The sequence below is a fragment of the Monomorium pharaonis genome, chromosome 5 (genome assembly GCF_013373865.1).
Source record: "Monomorium pharaonis isolate MP-MQ-018 chromosome 5, ASM1337386v2, whole genome shotgun sequence".
Taxonomy (NCBI): domain Eukaryota; kingdom Metazoa; phylum Arthropoda; class Insecta; order Hymenoptera; family Formicidae; genus Monomorium; species Monomorium pharaonis.
Window position 1 is genome coordinate 13,800,547 of NC_050471.1, and position 20,455 is coordinate 13,821,001.

The window sequence follows — 20,455 nt, forward strand, 5'->3', positions numbered from 1 at the left end:
GATACTTCTATTTTAGAACGTGACTTTATAATTCGTTTTGGTTTGAATCTATCAAGCTGTTATGTCGAATATTTGCCAATTAATTTTACTTTAGCCTGAAGAGGACCCAAATCAAGGGTCGAAACGTCGTTTCTGAAATAAACGAAATTTTGCCAGAAAGTCGATTGTTTCAACATTTATTCATGGTTTATCATCACTGGCGACTATAAAAGTTTCCTTAGTTATTGTTATAAAAATACGTCAAATCATTACATAGGGTGTTAATAAACCTTCGCATAATATTCATACCATTATGTAGCCTATGAAAATCGAAAACAAAAAGCTTTCTAACATTTTTTGATTCCATGCGTACAGCTCTTATAATTATTGTCCAATGAACCAATGAACACATTGGTATAACAGAAGAACAAGGCGATCGTCGCTACACGTGAGGTGAGATATCCCCTTGTTATATCCATGCGTTCATTGACCATATTTCATTATTTTCCGACAATAATTATAAGAGCTGTACGCATGAAATCAAAAAATGTTAGAAAACTTCGTTTTCGTGGGTTACATGATAGTATGAATATTATGCGGAAATTTATTAACACCCTGTATGTACGGAACTATTCCGATTGCGCACATGAACAATCGGACACAATAACATTTCCCGATCGAACACAGTTTTGATTGCACACCGCCCCGATTGGACACAATCCCTATCGAACACAGACTCTATTGGACACAACAATAATTGGGCACATAGCAGTTAAATCAGATACAGAATCAATTGCACACGGACTCAATTGCGCACTGACCCGTTTAATCACGGACCCGATTACACACTGATTCGATTGCACATGATACGATTTCGCATGGGAGCGTCCCAGATGCACACAATGTAAAACAGACACCACTAATCAGATTACTACTTTAAGTTAAAGTTAGGATAAATTTACAGAATTTGATAGAATTAGAAAATTTATAGTGGTGTCCGTTTTACACTCTACGCATCTGGGACGCTCCCAAACGAAAACATCGCATCCTTGTTTTCTCTTTTAACGGGAGAGGAATGTTACAGTCCGCACTGCAACGGATAGATAAAATAGCGTTGCAAAATGCACCCTCTTTCGTCGTCTTTTAAAAGATGTTGCGAAAGGCACCGTCTTTTGAAAGACACACTAGTCCAACACTAATACCTCTAATAGCAAAATGCTAGTAGATTGCGGACAAATTGGCAGCAATCAGATTCCCACTGCAAATCCATAGCAATCTGTGGTTTTTCATTTCTTTCACGTATCACGATTACATTTTGGATTACATTTTTGATTGTTTTTCTTTTATATCCTTCATGGCCATATTGTTCAATGAATGAGAATCCGCTCGGTGCCAATAATCAAGGAAAGAAAAAGGCACAGCATTCAGGATTCCAGTTTAGATCTTTCTCCTTTTCAAGCAACATCTCTACCATAAAGCTACAATTACTCCTTTCCGATACTTCTGTGTTTTCTTTATTATAAATTTTACGAAATATAACTTACATTGTTTGTTTTATAATTTGGAGATTAATTGACGTGTAGGTTAGTCACACGAAATTACAAGGCAGGTTGAAATTACAATAAAATATAAAAAACGAAAATCACAGAAAATAATATATATATAATTTATAAGAATTTATCCTTTCCGGACATCGTCTTTTCCATACCATAATAAAGACGCACGTTTTCGGTTCTTGGTGAGGGACATGATTTGAAATTTTATATGATACTTTTTTCAATGAAATCCAATAAATAAACAATGACAACGATATAGTCAAAATCTTGAGACCGTCTTAAGTTGTCATTGTTTTGTGGCGATTATACAGCCACGAGATCACCGCCGGTTTTAAAGAAAATTACAGAGCGAATTTTCGAATCTTACAATGTAACGTAGCAACGCGAGCGGGAATAATATATCAGAGAAAGCGAAAATATTTATATTTATGATCACGGAGGAAAACGAGAAGACAGAGGAGTTAAGCGCGGTTAGAAGAAGCGAGGACACTCGGTGTCGAACAGTCGATTAGAGCGGACGATCCCTGTACGAAATAAAGGCACCTTATCCGAGATTTAAAAAATCTGTTCTTGTGCAATTCGCTCCGGTCAATACCTTTACTCTCCGCCTCCAAGATCTGTAGATGAACGACGGGAGGGGAAGGAAGGTCTTCCCATCCATTGTTATACATTTTGGCCACAAAATGACCGGGGCCAATACGATTACCTTCATATTTGCAGCCACATTTGGTGGTAAGAGCGACCGATACCCTCGACCAGCTCGCGGACATTGCGGGTGCGATTGCGGGAGCGGTACGTGCTCCGGCTCTCCAGATAGCGGAGGCTGCAACGCCGTCGGTAACGTGTGGGATTGAGGCAGATAGCGCGGCCCCGTTTCAGGCAAAGATCAACCTCCAATTAACGCAGATGAAGTTGTCGCTGCAGCAGGAGATGACGGAACAGATAGTGGCCCTTCGGAGGTCCATTGAGGCCGTCGGGCAGTTGGAGCAAAGCCGTAACGAGTTTCGGACGGCAGCGTTCGCGGTCGCGTTCGCGAGTGGTCATGGCCAGCAACAATTTGTGCTGGTACCATTGGAGATTCGGGCCGAACGCTAGACGTTGTGATCCGCCGTGCGCTGAGTCGGCATCGTGGAGAAACGCAGCGGCCGATCGGTAGAGGCGACAATCGAGGATGGCCAGCTGACGCGTCGCCTGTTTATTACCGACCAGGACACAAAGGTGAGATTTCTGGTTGACTGGAGCGGACTTATGCGTATATCCGCGCCGTATGGTGCGCGGAACGCGACCGCGATCGGAATACGAACTCTCCGCTGCTAACGGAACACCAATTTACACGTACGAGACGGAAACTTTAACGTTGAACCTCGGGTTGCGACGGACGTTCACGTGGAGGTTCGTCGTTGCAGACGTGTCGCGACCAATAATTGGCGCCGATTTTCTGTCATTCTATGGCTTGTTAGTAGATCTTCGGAATAGTCGCTTGGTAGACGGAGTGACGAGCATGACGGTGCGTGGATAGTGTTCGCAATGCGGAACGCCGAGCATCAAGACGGTAACCGGAGTCACATATTATTACGAGTTATTAGCACGATACCCCGAATTGACGCGACCGGAAGGCCGGCCAAGTGAAACAAAGCACGATACAAAACATTTTATAGAAACGACGCGGGGGCCACCCGTTGTATGCAGCCCGCGAAGGCTTGCGCCGGAGCGTTTGGTGGCCGCAAAGAAAGAATTTCAAAAGCTCGTGGAGTTAGGAGTCGCGTGACCATCGAAAAGTAATTGGTCATCTCCATTACATCTTATACAAAAAAGGTGAAGAGTAGCGTCTGTGCGGCGATTATCGAGCGCTGAACGCACGCACGATACCCGACCGTTATCCCGTGCGGCACATACATGACGTCGCACAGGCGCTACAAGGCCGGGAAGTATTTACGACGATAGACCTCGTACGAGCATATCACCAGATCCCGGTCGCCGAAGCAGATATACACAAAACGGTAATTACGACACCGTTCGGGCTGTTTTTGAGTTCCCGTACATGTCGTTCAGATTGAGAAACGCCGCGCAAACGTTCCAACGGTTTATGGACGAGATCCTCCAGGGCTTGAATTTTTGTTTCACGTACATCGACGACATTTTAGTCGCGTCGATTACGGAAGAAGAGCATCTTATGCATTTAAAAATATTATTTGAACGGTTGCGGAAATACGGAGTCGTCGTGAATCCCGCGAAATGCGTATTCGGCAGGTCGGAAATCGAATTTCTCGGTTATTCGGTGTTGAAGAAGGGCACTCGTCCGTTGCCAGAGCGCGTGAAAGCGATCAAGGAGTTTCCATTGCCAAGGACAGCGAAAGAGCTCAGGAGATATCTTGGCATAATCAATTTTTACAAGCGATTTCTACCTCGATCCGCTGAGATTCAAGCTCCGTTGAACGATTGTCTCCGCGAAAAGGTAAAAGGCAAGGAATTGATATTCTGCGACGAGCAATCAAGACGAGCTTTCAAGGAATCAAAAGAGTGCATGGCACAGGCAGCATTATTAGCGCATCCGAGAATCGGTGTGGAACTGGCGGTATTCACAGACGCGTCGGATCGTAGCGTAGGAGCCGTTCTCCAGCAGCGCGACCGCGACAGCTGGGAACCGCTCGGTTTCTTTTCGAAAAAATTAATCTCGACGGAGACGAAATACAGCGCGTTTGACAGAGAGTTGTTAGCCGTGTATTCAGCTGTGAAATACTTTAAGCATATGCTGGAGGTGCGAACATTTACAATTTTTACCGATCACAAACCGTTAACTTATGCGTTCAGACAAAAGACAGATAAGTGCTCGCCGCGACAGTTCCGATACCTGGATCTAATCGGCCAATGTATTACGGACATCCGACATACAGCCGGATCAGAGAATGTAGTGGCCGACACACTCTCAAGAATTGACGAAGTACAGGAGTCAATAAATTACGCGGAGTTGGCAGATTCTCAAGACTCGGACGAAGAATTGAGGAAATTTTTGCAACAACAAACGGGTTTAAAATTAGAGAGAGTCAACATCCCGGGAAAGAAGTTGCAATATTTTGCGATGTAACGACACAAACGCCACGACCATTCCTGACCAAGCCTTTTTGCGAAAAAGCGTTTCGCAGCGTCCACGGGTTGGCGCACACGGGAATTAAAGCGACGGTCAAGGCCATGTCGGAAAGATATGTTTGGCCGTCGATGAAAAAAGATTGTCGAGAGTGGGCCCGCACATGCGTGCCGTGTCAGCGCGCGACGATCTCGAGACACGTGACGGCATCACTTGGAATGTTTAACGCGCCGCGCGCCGTCCCGATGTTTCACATTAACATAATTGTATTGCCTATTTTAGAAGGAAAGCGATACTGTTTGACCTGTGTAAATCGCTTCACATGGTGGCCGGAAGCGTTCCCACTCGAGAACCAGGAGGCAGAGACGGTGGCTACGAAGTTTCTACGAGGGTTGGATATGCTGATTCGGGGCCCCTTTGCGAGTCACAACAGACCAGGGCCGATAGTTCGAGTCACAGCTTTTCCGTCAGTTGAGTTATCAGGAATAGTGCAGCTGAAGACGACGGCATACCATCCCCAGGCAAACGGGATGTTGGAGCGGTTCCATCAACAGCTGAAGGCGGCAATCAGGTGCCAAGGAAGCAGTCAATGGACGCAAGTGCTGCCGACAGTACTTCTGGACATTAGGGCTGCCTGGAAACATGACTTGAAGGCGACGGTAGCTGAACTTGCGTATAGGGAGACGCTCCGACTCCCGGGGCAATTCCTGTGCCAACGAGCGGCCGAAGAACCAATCGACGACGCAAATTTCATTAAGGAATTGCGTCGTCGGTTCGACGAGTTATGCTCGGTCCACGGAACGTGCCACGGGGAGAGACGCCCGTTCGTATTCAGGAACCTGAGAACAGCAGAACAGGTCTTTGTCCGGCATGATGGGCCGAAAAACATCTTGCAGCCACCGTACAACGGTCCGTTCGAGGTCGTGAAAAGAAATGATAAGGATTTCGTCATACGCGTTGGCGGTAAATCTATCACGGTTATGATTGACCGGCTAAAGCCAGCCTATTTATTTTTAGAAAATAAAACTGACCAAACAGGAGAAGCCAGGCCAAGGAACGACAAAGCAGCCGAGGAGAGAACAGCTGAGACCGAGCGATCATTGCAGGAACGAGCAACGGTCAGGACTAGATCGGGCAGGAGAGTGAGCTTCCCGGACCGACTGCATGTAGGCGCAAGTTAAAAAGAAATGACGAATGCGTAAAATATAGCAAAATTGAGTCCTATAACTGATTGTAAAATTAAAAAAAAACGAATCGTCCGCTCTGTAGGAAAATTAATGTAAATTATGATTTTTGCTTCACACGATATTATTCATATGACCGTTTGTATTATATTTATATTTATATTACATTATTTATTATAGTATATTAGTCACAATGTTACCGCGTACTCATAAAAAAAAAAAAAAAAAAATCCGCATACTAAATAATCACGTACTGTTCAGTACTGACAGGGGAGTCCTGTTGCGATCATGCAGCCACGAAATCACCGCCGGTTATAAAGAAAATTACAGAGCGAATTTTCGAATCTTACAATGTGACGTAGCAACGCGAGTAGGAATAATATATCAGAGAAAGCGAATATATTTATATTTATGGTCACAGAGGAGAACAAGAAGACAGAGGAATTAAGCGCGGTTAGAAGAAGTGAGGACACTCTGTGTCGAACTTTCGTTGATTAGAGCGGATGATCCCTGTACGAAATAAAGGCACTTTATCCGAGATGAAAAAAATCTGTTCTTGTGCAATTCGCTCCGGTCAATACCTTCAATACTCTCCGCTTCCATACAGCGCGCACACGACGGACACTAAAGTTTATTTATTGAAACTTATTGAAAAAAGTATCATATTAAAATAATTGAATAATAACAAAGAATAGTCGTATTTCAAGTGAAAAAAGTGCAAATAGAAAAGATTATCAGGTAAGTTTTAATTTTTATATTTAAAAAACATGACAATAAAAAATAAAAATGATACATTATAGAAAATTATTTTTTTATTTCAGAAATTATTAAAGTCAACTCCGAGAGGTATTGAACTTGGTGTTTACTTATTCTAACTATGCCATTCACTTTACTCAATAAACAGAAAGTAATAATAACAATGCGTTAATATTACAATTTTCTATTTAACAATATTCCTACACAACTGTAAATGTTACGTAATAACATATACGTGTTATATTATATTTATATAGTTGAATAAGAAATTATAATATTGATATAATTAAGTTACGAGAAAGCCTATATATAGGAGAGAGGCGACAACCAATTACGCGATATTGAGCAAGAATTACAACAATTCACAAAAGGTCACGTGATCAGTTGGTACCTCTCTCCTATATAGCGTGCTTTTCATTTAGTGACATAAGTTGACGTAAGCATCGTTCTATCTTTATTGGTATTCAATGATAACGAAGATAGAACGACACTTATGTCAATTTGTATCGACTAAATGGAAAGCACCCATACTTATACTTGTCTATCACTAACTATGTCGATTCCAGTTAATTCCACATAAGAGATCGAGCGCCAGGAATCAAGAAGTACATACTTGTGACGATATTCAGTTATTAATCACAAACTTGAACAAAATTTTGTAACAATACCAGAAAACCATTGTGAAAAACTTGAAAAAAGACAAAAGTGTTTCAACTTTTGCAGGGTGATTATAACCCTTTAAACCACTTTGAACACCAACTAAAATTTTCTAAATTTATGTATTGTCCCCCTCTACATTTGTACCGAATTTCACTAAAATTGAAATTTTGTTGCAATAAATATTCAACATAGGAAAGGGTAAATTAAAAAAAAAATTTTTTTAATGAATAACAGTTAAAAAAAAGTATTTATGCTGTAAAACTTTTGTATAAAACATCTTCTGATATTTTATTTAGTTTACGAGGTATATCAAGAAAAGGCAAAAACCCTCAACTTTTGAAGAGTATTTTCAACCCTTTAAACTGTTTATAAGCATCAACTAAAAATTTCTAAATTCATGTATTTGCCTCCTCTACATTTATGCCAAGTTTTATTAAAATCAGAATTTTCGGGTTGGCGAGGTTCCCTTGTAAGTTTTGTCAAATAAAGTTATTAAACAACCGGCCCAAAAAGTCTGTCCAGACAAACATTCATTAGGTGCATAAGCATTTGCATATGAACCAATTAATTTTTTTATGCATATATTTATGAGCTACGTAAATTTGTTTGAATTAATTTTAAAAAATTATTGAAAAAATCGAAATAATTATCCAATTGAAAAGCTGAAAATAAATAACGATTAATATTAAAGATTCTGTAACAGAGTCTGAATTTGTGTTTTGTCAAAGGCTGATGCGGTCCACTTGATGCTACAAATGCTTTGAAGCATTCTTCTCCTTCTCTCTTTATTAAAAGGAGAAGAAAAAATTTTCGATGTATATGTAATGTCAAAAGGACAGCAGCCTTAATCATGCGAGAGAGAAAGAGAGAGAGAGAGAGAGAGAGAGAAAGAGAGAGAGAGAGAGAGAGAGAGAGAGAAAGTGTTGCACTTGTCAAAATAGCACAATTATTTCCCGGAATCAGCTGCGCGACGAATAGGGAAAATGAAGAGAGAGAACGAATGAGTTTCTACTTAACACATTAGCCACCAACTTTTATTCCTGCTTTCGAATTGATTTCATACAATAAAACAAGGTTTCTTTGCGATACGATACAAAACCGGACGAGCTTTTATGTTCTTACAGTTCAGAACGAGTCTAGAATTAATGATCACTCGTGATAATCTAATCCGTTTTGACGCTCTCGCAGAAGTGGTGTACGCTCGTTTCCTTTTAATAGTTTTGGTCTGGATTTTCGTTTTGAACACTTCACGCAGCCGCGCTTACAGGTAACGGAGAGTCGTAGGTTATTAAACTAGCTCTGAGATTAAACTTAAAAATCGGTAGAACAAAAGGAATTTTGAGAGAAGCACGTGGCGCTTTGACAAGAGTATCTTTGACAGTGAGTCCCCTTACGGAAAAAACACTAAAAATAACACTTAAAAAAATACTCAAGTTGAGTATAATTTGGGACAAGGGGTAAACACTCAATTCAGTGTAAACACTCAACTTGAGTGTTCGCTTTTTAATGTACTTTTAATTAGAGTGTTATTACTCTCAACTTGAATGTTCGAAATCTAATTTGAGTGTTAATTTCAATGTCAATCCTAAATTCAAGAATAACACTGAAATTAACACTCAATTAGATGGCAAACATCCAAGTTGAAAGTAATGCTCAAATTAACATTCAAAACCAGCTGAACACTCTATAGTTGAATGTTTATTTTAGATATTCGTTTTATGTCCATTTCTACCAATGCAGATTAATTTTAATCTCGGTTGAACTTGCTTTTCTTGCTTTTGTTTTTATTTAACATTTTCTAATCCAATGTTTGAGAATGTACACTCAATATTAAGTGTATACCTTCAACCGATAGATGTTGAGCGTACATCCCCAACGTTTCAGTATTCACACTTTATGTTGGAAGTATACACTCATTTATTGAGTGTTATATCCAAATGTTGAGAGTGTACTTTCAAATATTCAGTATTTAAATCAAAATTTTGGTATGAACCCACCAAACACCAAGTTACATGTAACGTTCCTATTAGTTGTAATTTCCCACTCAACAATGTAATTGTAATATAACACACGTGTTATATTACAATTACATTGTTGAGTGAGAAATTACAACTAACAAGCACGTTACATGTAACTTTGTGTTTGCTGGGAACACTCAATCATTGGGTGTACACGCATCGGCAGAAATGATGTCCCTCGGCTTAGAAATTTGGGATTGCGCCGGTGTTGCATCCTTCACTAACGCTTAAGAAGGACAGAGTTATGATGAGTGAAAAGACGTGATACCGATTCGCTGGTGTCCAATATCAGTTTTATTTGCACTCAAGCGAAAGATGTCATTAGTACTGAGTGCAAGTGAAACAAATATGGACACCAGCGAATCGATATCACGTCTTCTTACTCATCATAACTCTATCCTTCTTGAGCGTGTAGCGTTGGTGAAGGATGCAACAGCGGCGCGATCGCCACTTTTTTTGCTCCTCCGCGTCTCCACTTCACCGCGCGCCTAGTAACACGTACGGCGCTTCGTGTATGTGGGTGATCGCCGCGCTGGACTCCGAGGGACACCATTTCTGCCGGTGCGTGTACACACTCAATGTTCGAGTATAAACACTCAATCTTTAATGTAAATACTCAAGATTTGAGCATATACACCTAAATTTGGGAGTAAACTCCCAAAATCGAGTATTAACACTCAATTTTGAGTGTAAACTCTCAAAATTAGTGTTTTTTCGTTCTATCACGTAAATTCAGAGTCCGCTCACTGGTTTCGGGGGCGCTCCGATGCTCCGTACGCTGCTGTCTTTGCGCGAAACAATCGGTAATCAATGACAGGAACGTACGAAGTAAATATATAAACCTTAAAACGAATAAACTTTAATAAATACATTCGATCTTGAACAGACAAAAAGAGAGAGAGATATATGGTGTTTTTCTATCTAATCCACAGACGCTGTAAAGTTGAGAGGCAATATACATATTTCTCAAATATTTGCACAATAGTATATATACTTACATCATCAAGCGACGCGGTAGCGGCGCGACGCCAAGTATGTACAGTAGGCGTCAATAATGCCTTCCTACATGAAATAAGCCGCATTCGGGGCCAGTAACAACTAGGCGCATCTCATCTAGATATTCGTGCATCATGACTGTTAGTCTAAAAAGATATTATTTTCAAATGGTGTGCACGCACATTCTCAACAGTTTTAAATGCACTTTGCAAAATATTGTATCATGTAGTTAAAAGAAAAATAATAATTTATGCTAATTTAGTATATATAGTCTAAGCTGTATATATTGTTAAAAAAATAAGTAGATTAAAATAATACAAATTATAGAGAGACTCAATAAAAAATTTTTTATACAAAATATATGTAAATCTATATAATTATACATAAAATGTCCATATATTTCTGTATTAATTTATTTTTTGTAAAATTTTTATTTAGTACAAAATAATAATCATACTGAAATAATGGATTAAAAAAATAATTTTTCTACTGTTTTTTTTACTAAAAGTTAAATATGAAAAATAAGAAAAAATTTCTCACGTATGATCATATGTATTTTCTTAAATCTTAAAATATAAATATAGGCAATTTTTTTAGACAATTATATAGGCAATTATATAGTTTTTTTTTTTTTTTTACATCTTGTGTATATTATAATTATATATACTCTGCATAAAACGTCGGATTGAAAAGAATTTAAAAATATAGACAGTTTAAATACTTTCTGAATTCTGCTTAAAAAGGATTCAATTTATTTCAAATCTTTATTTTATCGCATTCAATAAAATTTCATCAAATGCCAACTCTTGCATTCAAAAGAATTCACTCGAGTCTAAACAATTCTTCGCATTTAAACGCAATAAGAGGCATTGAAATAATTGCGAATCCTCACATTAAAAAGATTCACTTCTGCTAATTGTTATCGGATTCAGAGGCATACCAGATTTCGTGATTCTATTCTCAATATCGCACTGAAAAGTATTGGCCCATAATCTAATCCGAAATTTTTGCAAAGCAGAATTCATGATAAAATCTCGTGAATGCGAAACATTATTATTGAATAAGACATTTTATGCAGGGTATTTATATATAAAAAATTTTTTTCCTGTGAAAAAAAATTATAATAATAAATTATCAATTCATACAGAATATGCCTTAATCGGTCAAAGCTGATCAAACTGTTCGCGCTAATATTTACTTGCGTGATTTTATATATCTTTCCAAGTTCATTGATAATAATGAATTATCATATTATTGATAATAATAAATTATTATATTATTGACATAATTTCTCTCTATATATATTACATAAAATATTAAATAAATACAACGGATTTTTATTTTTGTTTTTATTGTTATTTTTTTATAGCTGCTAAAATTATCGGACTTTATGAATCGGGAGTAAACAGAAATAAAATCGCTCAAACGGTAGGATGTAGTGGACGCACAGTGAGTAGATGGATCATACAAAATATCGAACGAAAAACTCGGAATCTCTAAAAGATTACCGAAAAAACAATGCAAGACCAAGGCAAACTACAGCACAATAAGATAACAATATTGTTGAATTTGTTAAAAATTCTTCCAATGCTGCTACAACAGTTTACGCAATAATTTTCCAATTTTGGAAAGCACGGTGAGACATCGGCTGAAATTGACTCGTTCGCATCCACCATCGGAAAAAGTTGCATTTACAGAAAATCATAGAAATAAAATCGGGACAGTCCAATTCCATTCACAAAAAAACATGAATTTTTTGTGTAATCTGATTGTTAACCCAATAATATGGTAAAAATTTTCAGATTTCTATAAATTTGCCACCTATGTTCTGTATATTTAATTTTTTCAAGAACTGTTTTCAGGTTTGTGTACTCTTCTTTCGTCACTGTCGAGTGCGCTACAGGAATAGAGGCATATACATTAGAGTCCGACCAAAACCACTTTTTTTTGTTTCGGCCGAAACCGAAAACGAATATTCAGTCTTCTTTGAATTTTGGCCGAAACCGAAACCGAAAACCGAAACTTATGAAAAAATTTATAAAATATTATATATATAACTTAAGAGATTGTTGGAAAAATGTATATTTAATATTTAAGTACTCTGTTATCGAATAAGCTTTTTATCAGTTATTAAACAAGCTTTTATTTAAGAATGTATTAATACTTTATTATTTATTATATTTTATTAAATATAAATATATTTCTTACAAAAAACAAAAACATCTTTTAAAAAGTCAATTTTTTAATAGAAATTATATTAGATACTTTGCATAGTATAACAGTAAAGTTATACATCACGGTTTTATTATTTAACATTATATTAAAACTTAATAATCAAAGTTAAATAATTTTATGTTGTAACATAAAAATAAAAGTTTCTCGGCATTTTTTCCCAATAAATTACTGCGTCTATCTGCATAAATCTGCCCAGCAGATCTAAATAGTTTTTCGCTTGCTACAGAAGTCGGCGGAGCTGATAAATATTTATTTATAGCCTTTTGTAATTGTTTGAATGAAAATGGATAAGAGATAAGAGATGGTGCAACCGTTGGCGGCGCTAGCGTCGATGTCGACAGTTCGGCTGACACCGAAATTTACTCTTAATTTCGGCCGAAACCGAAATCAAGCCGAAATCTTGATTTTTGGCCGAAACTAGCCGTAACCGAAACCGAAACCGAAATTTCAGTCGGACTCTAATATACATTAGTATTGTGCAGCAACACTGCTTTCAAGCTTCTCTTAGAAAAATCTATGAATAGTCTCCATTCATCAGACTTGTAACATCCAAGTTTCAGTTCGTTCATTAATCCAAACCTTCAAGAATAAATGAGTTGTATATAATAGAAAAAGGGAGTGAATTTTCTACGCTATTTGTTCGAGACTATAACGGTTCCTTTAGAATTTTAACATTTCCTTTTTTTTTGCTCTGTTTTATCCGCGAGTAGTGGGAGCTGCTGACAGCCATCGCTCCTTGTACTTCATTTCTTCGATGCACCTGATCGCGCGGCGCTGTCACTAGCTCCTCCCGCGCGCGTGTTTCGTTTTTTCGCATCGTAGTAACTATGCAAATAAACATGCCCAAAAAAGGGCACGTCCAAATCAATGCCCAAATAAGTCTCGAGATCCGTTTCCCTACCGCCCCTTTTTTCGCCTCCGCGATCGTAATTGTTTTAAGACAAAAAATTCGTCAGTCTCTCGCAGCCCGGCACCGACATTAGATCGTCCCGCAGATCTCTCGCGTCATCCGCCGATCCTAGCTGCGGGGATTCACTTCCATTCCATCCATAATTCGGCGACTATGTCAATTAATTTTTACGTTCGAGTATTCGTGTGAATGTGTGAGTGCGTTAATGCGCGGGTGGCCGTATCTTTCCCGCGAACGTCCTCTGCCTCGTGCACAAGATCTCCGTCGGATCGCGCGCAAGATTTCGCGAGAGCTTCGATCTAGAGGCTCTTCAAGATTTCCGCATCGATTACAGGCAGCGTAATATCGGGACGTGTCAAGATTTCCGTAAGGTTGTAAAAGATACAGTTCGCTCCTCGCTCCGAATGTCCGTTTGTTAATAAATAATTAACGTGTGAGTGACACCATCGCCTCCCTTTTCTTCCTATCACCCGCTGTGAACCTACCGCATTCCTGATCACTCGCTTCGCGTCTCTATCGGGACGGATCCCAGCATTCTCTCCGTGCGATCGCGTTTACCCCACGCACGCACAAACACTATTTATTCACAGAAACTCAGACTTGTCATACGTATTGAATTTTCCCCGGATAATGTTACGTAAGCCTGCACACTCTGGATTATACATTTGTGACCCAAACTGCTTTTACAAGGTGTTTTTTCAAAGTTTGGTCCGCCGGACCAACCACTCTTTTTTGTGTGTTTCTGTGTAATTAATATAATTTTTAATGCATTTTTTTAATTATCGTTATACTTATTAATTTTGCATTTGTAGTTTGGAACCGAAAATATGGAATTAAAGCTTCAACATGACACCCCAAAACATATACAGATATGCAAATACAGATACTCCAACAAAGGTGTTGCGATATCCTGATGACATACCTAAAAGAAAATACCATTAAAGATATGACGTCACGTTCTGCACTATAATCCGTTAATTTATTAAAGCGAGCCTGTGAAAAAAAAGCTACAATAATACAATAAAACGATTGCGAATGCAGCAAAGTCGTCAGAAAAAAAAGAATCTCTGGAAAAATTATTAATAGATCTCAAGCAAAAATGTCTTCTTTGATCTAATTCTTCAGATATTGTGCAGATTTGGTTAAAGATATTTAATGAAATAAATTTTGAATTTGCATCATTATCTTAAAAGCAGGGTTGGGTAGTAACTAATTAAAAAGTTGAAAGTTAATAATAAAGTTAAAAAGTTAATAACTTTTATTTTAATTTAATTAATTTTAAATAATTTAATTTTTAACTTTAACTAGTTATTTTTTAAACGTATAAACTTTATCTTATTAATTTTCTTCTAAATTAAAAATTTTATCTGGGCAAAAGAAAAAAATTATAAAATAAAAATACATTTCTGCATGAAAACAATATTTTTTTGTTATTTCATATAATTAATATTTTAACTTAATTTACAAATAAAATTGAATATATTTGAAGATCGATATTGTAATTATGTTAATAATCTGACGTAAATAAATTACATTGCTTTTTAATTTAATATAAATAAAGCTTCTCAAAATTAATTTTTACTTTAACTTGAGTTAAATTAAACTTAACGTAACTTTAATTGAGTTAATTTTTCATTTATGTAACTTTTAACTTAATTAAATTAATTTTATAATCCATTAATTTAATTTAGTTAAAGAAATATATTAACTTACCCAACTCTGCTTAGAAGATATTTTACTTTTACTATTGTAATATTATATAATTTTCCTCTCTCCCTCCGATTTATATTCCTTAATAAAAAATACAAATATTAAATCTATTTTATAAAATCGAATTGTAATTAATTATTAAAATTAAATGTAATTGTAACTGTAATATTGTTAATGTTATTGTGATTGTAAATATAATATTAAATCTAATTGTTAATGTGTGAAACTGCACTATATTGTAATGATCTATTTTATATGAAATGAAATGTAATTAATAATTGAGTAAGTTTTATTGTTATATAATATTCCAATACAATTTTTGGAAGTTTAAATAATTTTTTTTGTATTTTTATAGTACAATTAATAAATGGTAAAATTGATTCTTTGCTTTTTTATTGAAATTTGTATACGAATGTATAGGCTGTATCAGATGAGTCTACGATCATCGCAGAAATAGAAAAAGGGAAAGTTAACGATACATTTCGCCGCAGCTCCGTGCCTTTGCTTTGACAGTTAATTTTTATAGCCCAAAAACCTACAATTATATTAGAGAGGTCTTCAAAAATAAATTACCGGCTCCATCAACAATACGTTCATGATATAGCAATACGAATGGGTCACCTGGATTAACTCAAGAAACAGTGGACATTTTAAATAGAAAATGTGAAGCTGCCGGTGATAAGAAACTATATGCATGTCTAATGATGGATGAAATGTACATAAGAAAACAAGTTGAGTATAGTCGCGCTAAAAAAAGTTCGTTGGATATGTTGACCATAGATTAATAAAATTGAAGAACCGGAAAATTTACCAGTCAGAAAAGAAGCATTACTGTATTTGTTAACCAGAATCAATGAAAGGTGGAAAATACCCAAATAGCACTGGATGTTCCAAGGACGTCCATTTTAAGTCCAATTCAGGTCCACATGTCCATGGACATAAAATGGACATTTATAAGATGTCCATTATTTGAATTAAAATGTTCTATTCAGAACGTCTTATGCTGGATATCTGATTTATGTCCGCACTTGCATCTTACTTTTATATAATTTATCTTAATTTTTATTATATAATCTAAAAAAAATATTGTAAATTATATATACCCACATAGAAATGAAACCTCCAGTAGACGTCTAATGGACGTCTGCCATGGAAGTTTAAACTTCCAGTGGACGTCCATTAGACGTCCAATATAGAGCCATTAGAAATCCACAGTTCCGCACTGTGGACGTCTATTAGACCTTCAATAGAGGTCGTCAAAGAGGTCTATTAGACGTTGTGTGGATCATTAACAGAGGCTTCACGGAGCCTCGATGGATGACTTACGGACGTTTCGTGGATCATTAATAGAGGCTTCACGGAGCCTCGATGGATGATTGACAAAATAAAAATTTAAAATAAAAATTTTATTTTTTTAAAATTATTTTTATCAACAGTACATACTAAATTTAGGACAAATTTTTATTAATTAATTAAATTTAAATTATATTATTTTATTTTATTCTTACTTGCCTCTGGTTTTGAACCCGGGACCTTAGGATTACAAACCTTGTACTCTATCTGCTATGCCAATTTGACTCATCGATATGGGTACTTGTTATTGTCTACATATATTACATATATGTTATAAACTGACGCAATTATATTATTTTTTATAAAAGCAATTAAATTTTGCAAAACATATTAAAAATAAATAGCATTAATTTATTTACTTATTAATTTCATTGTTAAATTTATCTTTTTCCATAACCTTAATAATTTGATGGAAATTGCGATCTATTTAGCATTAATACTTTGAAGCGTTCAAATGGTTAATTAGATAATTTTAACTATATAGATCATATATTCTAAGAAAAATTGAATAGTACATTTATTATTCTGTTTTTGTATTCAGTACATGATAAATTTAGATTTTGTGCATTTTTTTGTGCGCAGTAATTGTAGACAAACCGTTATTTTTGAAAACATCTTTATGATAATTTTTTTAAATATTAAATGGATCTCTCATTCAGGATGCTATAGTGTTGTCTGATTTCTGAGTCAACTACGACGCGCATGGACGGCTCAAAAATCGGACAGCATTGTGATATCTTTTATGAGATATTAAGCTGATATCATTTAACTGTGATATCATAAGGATAACATTTTTAAGAAACTTAAATGAAACTCTTCCATGAGATATCTCAAAGACCTCTCTTAGTAGACGTCTCTGATAAATGTTACCATTTGGACATCATTTCCAAGATATTTAAATGTTTTCTTAAAAAAGTTCTCTTAAAGTTTTCATTCTGATAAGCGTGTTGTCTGGGTAACTTCTATTATGAAAATAAATGTTCCATACAGCTACGGAAGTTTAATGGATACCTAATGGACGTCTATCTAACTTCCATCATGGAAGTAAATGTTCCATAGAGCTATGGAAGTTTAATGGATCCTTAATGGACGTCTGTCTAACTTCCATCATGGAAATAATGTTCCATAGAACTATGGAAGTTTAGTGGATCCCTAATAGACGTCCATCTAACTTCCACTGTGGAAGAAAACATCCAATGGAGCTATGGATGTTTAATGAATCCCTAATGGATGTCTATCTAACTTCCACCATGGAGGTAAACCTCCAATGGAGCCATGGACGTTTACTGGATCTTTAATGAACGTCTGTCTAACTTCCGCTATGGAGGTAAATCTTTAATGGAGCTATGGAAGTTTACTGGATCCCTAATGGACGTCTACCTAACTTCCGCCATGGAGGTAAATCTCCAATGGAGTTAAGGAAGTTTACTAGACCTCTAATGGACGTCCATCTGACTTCCACCATGGACATAGACGTCCCATGGATCTATGGAGGTTTAATGGACGTCCATTGGACATCCACTGGAGCCAATTTCTATGTGGGTATATTATTTACATAGTTCTAATTAACATTAATTTATAAATAATAATAAATTACATTGTTTTTATTTTTCAAAAGGTTTATTTTAATTGTTCTACTTTTAGATATAATATGAAATAATATAAAATAATACTTATTATTTTTTTATTTATTATTAACACTCAATTATTGGTATTTTTTAAAATGTTTGTTATAATACATTATTGTTTCTTTTTCGTTTTTTATCGTTTTGTTTTTTTTTCGTTTCTTTTTCTTTTTATTATTGTTTCTTTTTCTTTCTTTTTCTTTTTTTGTTTTTTTTTCCCCGTTTCTTTTTCCGACCAAAAGAGGGACATAGCAATTGGTCTGGGTCAAGCGCTGTCTCTGTCTAACCAGTAGCATAATGGGCGCTAGACAAAAAAAGAAATTGATCCGGACCATGTCTCCTTTTTGTCTTTCTGCGGGACACTTTTCAAGAGCTTGTTACAGGAAATGCACAGTCCATGCTTTATGTCGATAATTTTTACAAAATGTGGATTAACCCACTATTGCAGCAAGCCCTTTAATTGAAAAAAGCCCAAAAGAAATAATCAAATCATAATAGGTTCAAAATTTGGTTTATTTCGGACTTTCTATGAATGTCCGAAATTGTGACAAACGTATATCCCATGGACGTCCATTAAAGGACTTTCTATGAACGTACAAAGTTGTGCCAAACGTATATCCTATGGACGTCCATCGAATGTCCGACGGACCTTATTTGGACTCTTAATGGACGTCCAAATGTCCAGAAGCGGATATCCATTGGACATACAATGGATGTCCTTGTGCTATCTGGGTACCCGTTGCGCATTTTTTTGTGGACGGATTAATACCTGATGAATGCGCTGAAATTACAAAAAGAGTAATAGGTTTCGTCACCACGTCAGGTGTACACATTATTGCTTTAACTTTCGATGGATTGCCTTCAAATATTTCGATGTACAATGCATTGAATGCCGATGTATTAAATGACAAAGCATTTTTTACATCCATCAACCATTAACTATATTTTTATATTTTTCGATGCTGCACATACGCTGAAGCTTATAAGAAATAATTTTGGATCGAAAAGAATATTATATGAGAGATGATCAGGGTCGTGCTATCAATTTTAAGTAAATCGGAAATTTAGTTAAATTACAAGAAACTGGAGGGGCTTTCATTTACGTAATAAATTAAATCAGAAACACGTGAAATAGTACAAAAATAAAATGAATGTCAAATTAGCAGCGCAAACGATAAACGAAAGCTGCGCTGCAGCTTTAGAGCAACTTGAAGACGGACATCCTGACTTTGTTAGTTGTGCAGCAACAGATAAATTTTGTCAAATGGTGAACAACGCCTTTGATTGTTTGAATTCAAAAAGTTTATTTTCAAATGGTCTTAAAAAACCATTAATGGAAAGTACAGCGTTTCATTATTTTGAATTCTTGGATGAGGCATCACGTTATTTTTCCAGAATTCGTTTAATGGATGGAAATACCGTCATTAACTAAAAAATTAAGACTGGCTTTATCGGGTTCATAGCAAATATGAAAAATTTAAAAATGATACCACTCTTACGTAGAGACAGGGTACTTAAAATATATTTTAGCATATAATTTATTTCAAGATCATTTAGAGAAATTTTTTTCATGTATCCGAGCAATGGGTAGATTTAACAATAATCCAAATTGTATACAGTTAGCAGCAGCCTATAAACGCTTTGTTGTGCAACACTCACACCGAGAATAGCGCGAGCGATAAAGGTGTCGAGTGACACCTCGCGCAAGGGCACCGTCCGGCCTTCACATCAGACGTTGCACCGGGCAATGTATCCGATTGTCATCCAGAATTTCCTGATTTCCGGTAGAATGTACGTAGCCAGCAATTGCTGGCTAAGCAAGTGCACGGGCCAAAGGCATGTGACCGTGAGAGAAATTCCCCTAGCAACAGGCCGAAAAGCGACGTATATAAACGCCGCAAAAAAAGAATGGGCGGGCTCATTAATAACACAGGCACACAAAAAAGTGGTTAGTCCGACGGACCAGACTAATCTATCCTTATGTATTTTGATCCGCTGAATTCAAATCCAAGGTCAGAATTGCTGAATTGGCTCATTTTATCCTAACTTCAAAAAAACACTTTGAAAAAGCAGTTTGGGTCACAAATGTATAATCCGGAGCGTGCAGGCTTGCGTAACCACATTGCCCGGGGAAAATTCAATACGTATGACAAGTCTAAGCTTCTATGAATGAATAGCATAGAAAATTTACTCTCTTTTCCTATTCCTATTATATATTCCTAACTCTTTTATTTTCGAAAGTTCTGTGCAATGGGTTTCTCTTAAGATTCTTTTCTTTCACAGAGACATCTCATTTGAGCGTCCATCGGAAATCAGCCATCATGTTCACATCCCACTTGCCTTGATATCGATTCTCCATTTCCTTGATGTCCTGATGAAATCTTTCTC

At 36.4% G+C, this 20,455-nt stretch overlaps 1 protein-coding gene across 6 annotated transcripts in view; it reads left to right on the forward strand.

The window, feature by feature from the left end:
* The window catches only part of LOC105836110, a 73,459-nt gene that overhangs the window by 4,410 nt on the left and 48,594 nt on the right, over window positions 1–20,455 (forward strand). For 2 of the 6 annotated variants that reach the window (XR_004963257.1, XR_004963256.1), the window contains exons 3-4: window positions 11,604–12,022; window positions 12,097–12,384. The exons of the other annotated variants lie outside the window; for them this stretch is intronic. The gene's annotated coding sequence lies outside the window, so the exon portion shown is untranslated. Of the gene's footprint in view, window positions 1–11,603; window positions 12,023–12,096; window positions 12,385–20,455 lie in introns of those variants that run through there. 6 annotated transcript variants of the gene reach the window in all.